The sequence below is a fragment of the Vidua macroura genome, chromosome Z, assembly GCF_024509145.1.
Source record: "Vidua macroura isolate BioBank_ID:100142 chromosome Z, ASM2450914v1, whole genome shotgun sequence".
Classification (NCBI taxonomy): Eukaryota; Metazoa; Chordata; class Aves; order Passeriformes; family Viduidae; genus Vidua; species Vidua macroura.
The window spans coordinates 38,403,851-38,410,526 of record NC_071611.1 but is presented as its reverse complement, the minus strand read 5'-3'; positions in this window follow the sequence as shown (position 1 = coordinate 38,410,526).

Genomic DNA, 6,676 nt, shown 5'->3' with positions numbered 1-6,676 from the left:
CCACAGACACAAAAACATTGTCAGCGCTGCATCTTGCGTCTTGCACAACTCAGTCCCACAAAGTGTCCCCAAAAGCATCCCATGTCTGAGAACCAAAACTATTTGTATCATCTAAAGCTGGATCACACTCTTTTGCCCAGAACAAGAGTCTGTAAAAATCTGTAGATTGAATTTTTGCATCGTGTTTCTTCAAAATCTTGTTTTAACGTCTCTGTGACATTCTTTTGTTCCTGGGATGCACCATCCTCCTAGTTCTTGACTGCTACCCTCCATCTTGCAGAAAGGTTGATTGGTGCCACGAGCTTCCTTTCAGCTCCTGGGCTTCTTTTCAGCCCCTGAGCTTCTTTTCAGCCCTCTGTAAAGTTCAGCTGAGCGTTGCTACTGGTGCAACCACCAGTTGCCTGTCAAGTCCCAATCTGGGAGGCCATTTGTAATGACTGTGGCATGGGCTCAGACTGGCAGGGAATCTGAATTGTTTTTTCAAAGAAATGAGCTGGTTTTGTACACTTCTTCAAGAAGCAGTATTTCCTTGCATGGTAATTCTCACTACATGACCTATCCCATGCTGGCACATCAGCAACATGCCTCTAAATGTCCTTCTGTGGGGTGTTCACCCATCTGTCAACTTCCAGCAGGCTCCTCTCCCACAGGGCTCTGCCACGTTGACACCTACTCCCCAAAGGGTCCTGCAGAGACAGCCTCTCTGTGCTGCCATGTGCTCCTTTGTGCTACCATGTGCTTCTGCAGGTGCATCCCACAGCCTGAAACTCAGCTTCATCCCATCTCGTTCCCACATATAGGCACACTTCTCCATCCCACACAAACTACACAAGTGGTAGTGCAGCCATTCTAAGCCAGTTGGGGATTATAATCTTTCTGTCTTGTTCCTGTCCATTGCCACTTGCCATGTCTCTAGTACTGTCAACCCGAAGTTTGCAATGGTTGTGCAAGCAAAAGACTTTGTGTAATTCCAATGCAGTATATGTCTTGGCTAATAAATTTCAAATTTTTTAACACTATGACTTTGAACATCAACAAGGAATCCACTCTATGAGTAAGTTTATGTATGATTTGCAGCTGACTCTTCATTTAAAATTACCTAAGCAGAGGCAAATATCAGGAATATTCCAAATAGAGAGATCAGTGTCTTCAAAATGGCCTTTGCAGGCAGTGTTATCATCAATAGCTCTACAGTTTTATGGTATTTTCTAGTAAGACCCCTTGATTATTCATAAAATAATTTCAATGTATATATACATATGTGTATTTATATATTAATTAACAATGTTAATAGTGGGAAAAATTAATATTTTTGGGAGTTTGTTACAGTAATACCACTATAATTTGTAACAAAGAAGTGTCTGTAGGCATGTCCCCATATTTTACTAGTTCATCACAGAACTGGCGCAAAACTGTTGCTATTGCAAAGATTCAGAGAAATTTAATTCAGTCTTTAAATTCACTATGTAGCAGTCAAAGAAAAAACAGAAGAAATTCCAGACTAAGAAACCAATATCCGCTAATTCAGGAATTTTCACCTGAAAATTTTATATCACATGAACAAAATGTGAGCTCTTACAGAAGGCAAGGAAACTGGTCATGATAAGTAATAGGGCACAGAGATATGTGGGAGGTAAGTGGTGGGATGCTGCAGGAAAAGGGAGTTTGTGTCCAGTTTTATGTAACATAATTTTAGCTTACCCCCTTCAAGATCATCAAACAGTGTGTTAATGAAATTAACAGATGATACAGAAGAATACTGAAAATGCCATTGAAAAAAGAGAAGCAGGAAATAACAAAGTCACTCTGACAAATGCAAGATAGTACATCTAGAAAATTATTATTCAAAATGCAGATTGTTTTTTCTTCTCTGGTGGGATGACTCTCAGCTACACCAGAGATAGTGGATGGCAGTTTGTGTGTCCAAGTTTCCTGTGACAAGGCAGACAAAAAAATGCATGTGGAGCTTTTGCCAAAAGGATTGCTCCTGACAGAGCAGCTAGAGTGACATCCAGGCTGGGAACATAGCACCTTCTGTCTCATAGCCACTGAGGAGTACAAAGGTGGTTGGGATGGCTTTTCTCTGAAAATCAGCCTGGTAAATACAGTACAGAGGCATCTCTTTCTGTGAGCACCGGGTGCTGATGTCATATGTACGGCAAGTTAAAAGTGCTTCTTTGTGTTTGCAGGCTTGCAAATTCAGCTGTCTGAGAGGCAAACTCTTGTCTCCCATCAGCTTTAATGAACTGCTTTCTTTCTCCTGCCCATAATTACAATTATTTGCATCTTCAAACTCCTAAAGATTCCAAGGGAAATTGCAGGAAGAGACTCTTTCTAGTTTGGAAATTTTCACATTTCAGAAGGCAATTCTGCTGATCTTTTCCCAGTCATGCTGTTACCCAAATGCATGTGCTTCAGGTTCTCTGTTTTATAGTTTCTTGTGATTGTTGGATTGGAGGACACATTTTTTTCCCTTAAAGATCAATCTTAAAACATTTGGGGATTTGATCTCTTCCCCCTGCCGTCTCTCTCATCCTCCTTACCCATGTAAAACATGTATAGAGATTTGAAGGAAATATGATAATGAAAAAGAAAAGCTGGACTTACCAGCTGTTACGGTTTAAGCCCAGCCAGCAGCCAAGCCCCACGCAGCCACTCACTCACCCCCTCCTCAGTGGGATGAAGGAGAGAATAGGAGGTAAAATAAAGAGAACTTATGGGTTGAGATAAAGAGACTTTAATAGAGAAAGCAAAAGCTGCACACACAACAAAGCAAAATAAGGAATTAACTCACCACTTCCCATATGCAGGCAGGTGTTCAGTCATCCCCAGGACTGCAGGGCCCCATCATTTGTAATGGTTACTTAGGAAGACAAGTGTCATCATGCCAAGCATCCCCCCCTATCCTTTCCCCCCCATTTTATATCCTGAGAATGATGTCAAAGGGTCTGGAATATCCCTTTGATCAGTTTGGGTCACCTGTCCTGGCTGTTTCTCCTCCCAGTTTTCCAACCATTCCCAACTTCTCTGCAAGTGTGGCAGTCTGACACACAGAAAAGGCTCTGAGTAATGTCTGCTCAACAATTAAAAAAACTTTTATTTTATTATCAACACTGTGTGCAGCACAAATCCAAAACACAACCTCGTACTAGTCACTGTCAAGAAAATTGACTCCAGCCAAAAAAAACAGTGCACCAGCCCATTATAAATTGTCCATATGTAGTAAGGTGGAAAATAGTTCCTGCATTTTTAATTTACAAAGCAGCCCATGCTTGATTTCCAGATCTGTGATCCTTGTAAATTTTGATGTTTGCACAACATGAGTGCAGCAGGCTCCTGATTCACAGGAGGTTCTTCCTCTTCCTCCTGCAGAGACTGCCATGAGTCAGAAAATCCTTGAACATTAAGGATTGTCCAGAAAATTACTCTGAAAGGAATGTTCTGTGTTACACTGACAAAAAAAAAAAAAAATTATATGACTAAACCAAATGGTACAAACTCTAATCCTCTTGCATGTCACCTGCTAAAGTTCTGAGATCAAGTTGTCTTTAATGTGACAAATGTGTGTGTATATATATTGTTTCTTTTATTTATGGGGACAAGCAGTTGTCTAGGGGGATATTCACCTTAATTAAGGCAGTGTCTCGTATGAAATGTAGAGGGTCAGAGGAACTGAAGCTGGGCATGTAATCAATGAGAGGTACAGCTTGTGAAGGAGCAAGTGGAAGATTCTGTACTAAGTCTCAGTCTGAAAGACATGAACTCAGGCCAGTTGGAATATGCTTAGGCAAAATGCTGATATTAACTATTTGCAGAATGGAACAGTGTACTGGAATAGCCCACAAAACAAAACAAAACAAAAAACAAAACAAAACAAAACAATAGCCAACAAACAAACAAAAAGCCAACAAATGAACAAAAAAAATCCCAAAAGAGGACTTATATGGTGCTGAAAATTTTCTTCTGGATGAGATTTTCCTTAGTGCTGAAGCATCCAGTTTTAGTCACCCTCTGCTGTGAAGTTCGGGCTTATGGGATACTATTGCACTGAGACTGTCTTGGGAAACCTTTCCAGGAGTGATGGGACTGACAGATGGGCACTCCAGGTGAGCTGTAGGATGAAAGAAGGGGATGAACATGATGCACACCCATGCATCACACCCATGAGCATTAGAAAATTGAGTCAACTTTTAAAGGCTCCACTAAATAATCAGAAACATTGGAAAATCATCCTGTAATAAGAAAGATGACAGAAGAAGCTTTCAATAAAGATAAGTATCACATTTCCAAATGCAATGGTAGATTTTGCTGCTCACAAGGTGATAATTTTTTTTTTTGTTTTTTCAGGCTTTGTAAAATGCCAATTTGTATGATTCCTTTGTTAATTTCTACTAGCTCATGTTTGCAAAAAAACAAAAACAAAAAAACCCCAAAAAAAAACCTAGTTCTAGAAATTATATAGGTACCACAGTGGTATATATTTTTTATGTGCCTTTTAACCACTTGTTTTACTGTCAGAATAGTGTTCTGCTCTGGCATACAACAGAGTTTAAACAGGTCTGTAAGAGAAGTTGTTTAAATGCTTTGAGCGAGGAGGGAAGTAATGTAGTTGAATTCTTGCTTTGCTACAAGAACTCTTTCAAGTTCAGACTTTTAGTCTGTTAGGTTCTTCTCAAACTTACGATCAGAGATGGTATAATTTGCTTTAAGAATTTAAATGGGAAAAACAACTATTGAAGCAGGACTGAAGAATAGAAATAAAAGGTGGGGAGAGCTAATCAAAGTCAAGTTAGCGGCAGATCAAGGAATATAGTTCTACTACTTCATTGTCCCTCTGGTGCTCTTTAATAGCATATCTCTGCTGCAGGAAAGTCTGTAAGCCAGCTTTCTGAAACAGGGAATTCCTCTTAGCTCATGTTTTGTGCTTGTCTACCTCTACTCTGCTCCTTGACTCACTCCTGGTGTGCTGCTCCATGTGCTCAGCCAAGGAATGTTGCACTTCCTTTGGGAAGCAAGGGTGCTGCACTGAGTCTCTATGGCCCAGTTTTGGCATTGATGATATTTATTACTGAATCACACTACACTGCTTGGGAGCCAGGGGTTTTTTAAAATCAAAAATGTTGGAACCTCAAATATAGGGCCCTTTGCCTGCCAGAATGAATGCAGGGGCTGCACTCCAACAGTCCTGGGCAGAATCAAACCTTGCTGTTTCACTTATGCTGTTTATAAATGCCTAAACAAACAAACAAACAGGACATCAGTGGGACAGCTAGACTCTTCCTTGTCCCAAGGCAAGATCAGCATTCCCATTTGCTTCACTCAGCACTTCTGCACAGTAGGGATTTGGTTTAATCTAATGATTAAATGCATTCTTTTTTTTTTTTTACCGTGGATTTTTACAGTCAATATTTACCACATGGATATTTTTTATTGTTAAAGACCATGATATCATTAGACATAAAGTCAATGCTGAGGGTGGTGGGGGGTGGGAAGGAGCTGTGCTCAGCTATTGCCCTCTGCAGCCTAACATTCATCTTCCAACATTAACATGATTTGTTGGACTCCACAATCAAAAATATTGTGCCAGTAGCACAGAGTGAAATGGAATTCAGGAGCCAGCACCTCTGCCAATGGAAATGAGCACTAAGGAGCTGTTGTGACTTGAGCCAGCAGAGGATGTTGCCAGCAAGTTTTAGCCTGCTTGTTTTTCTGGAAATTGCCACAAAGACACTAGTTTTAACTGGACAGAAAGCCAGCCCAGAGTTCTGTCTGCAGATCATAGTGCTGCAAAGTGGAAGAAGTGAGTCTACACCAGCACAATACAAGCATATATCTGAGGTGAGCTAGTTGATTACACAAGGGACAGGAACCAACTGCCAGCAATCCTGGCTGGAGAACAGCTCCAGGCATCAGTGATGTGTGCAGAGAGGGAAAGTCAAATCTCTGGTATCAGCATGGTGGGGATTAGCAGAACTGTGGTCTAGGGATTGTAACCTGTGAGTCAGCATCTCCTTCTGCATGCTCCATAAGAGAGTGTTTTGTTATAAGCACTGCTGAGAGTCTTCTATCTTTTCTTTTTGAAGCGATACGGGGAATAAATAAATAGACTCCACAACCTGGGGTAGTTATGAAGTGGGTATGTGTGTCAGCGCCCGGCACAAGTGAGATAGCTCTCCAAAACTTGTGCCCCGAGCCTCAGTCTGACCCACACCTTTATTCCCAAAGATGTTCCATATGCAATACATTGCACAACTCTCCATGCATATTCAACCCCTGGCCCCGCCTGTCCTCGCCTCTCATGCTAAATAAGTCCACGCCCTCTGGGCACGCGTGGTTTGCTGTGGTGGTCGTACGGGGGTCTCTCGGTGGTCTTGAGGCTGAAGATTGTGATCTTCCTCATGACTGAACTTTTGAACTTTTCCTCTTTGTGCATGCACTTTCGGTCCTTTGGTGCTTATCTGAGTACATCTGTCAGTCTTGATAGGCTTGGAGAGAGAGGAGCTTCTTTATCTGGGTTCTTTGCCTCTTCTGGTATTGTTCTTTATGCAAGAAGCTTCAGAATGTTGCATTTTCTTATGCCCTTTGTACCAGGCAGAGGTTTCTTAAGTAAAAGGTTAAAATTCAATACATAACTCTACAAGCTAAAATACAAATGCTTAATTCATTTTGTTAACTT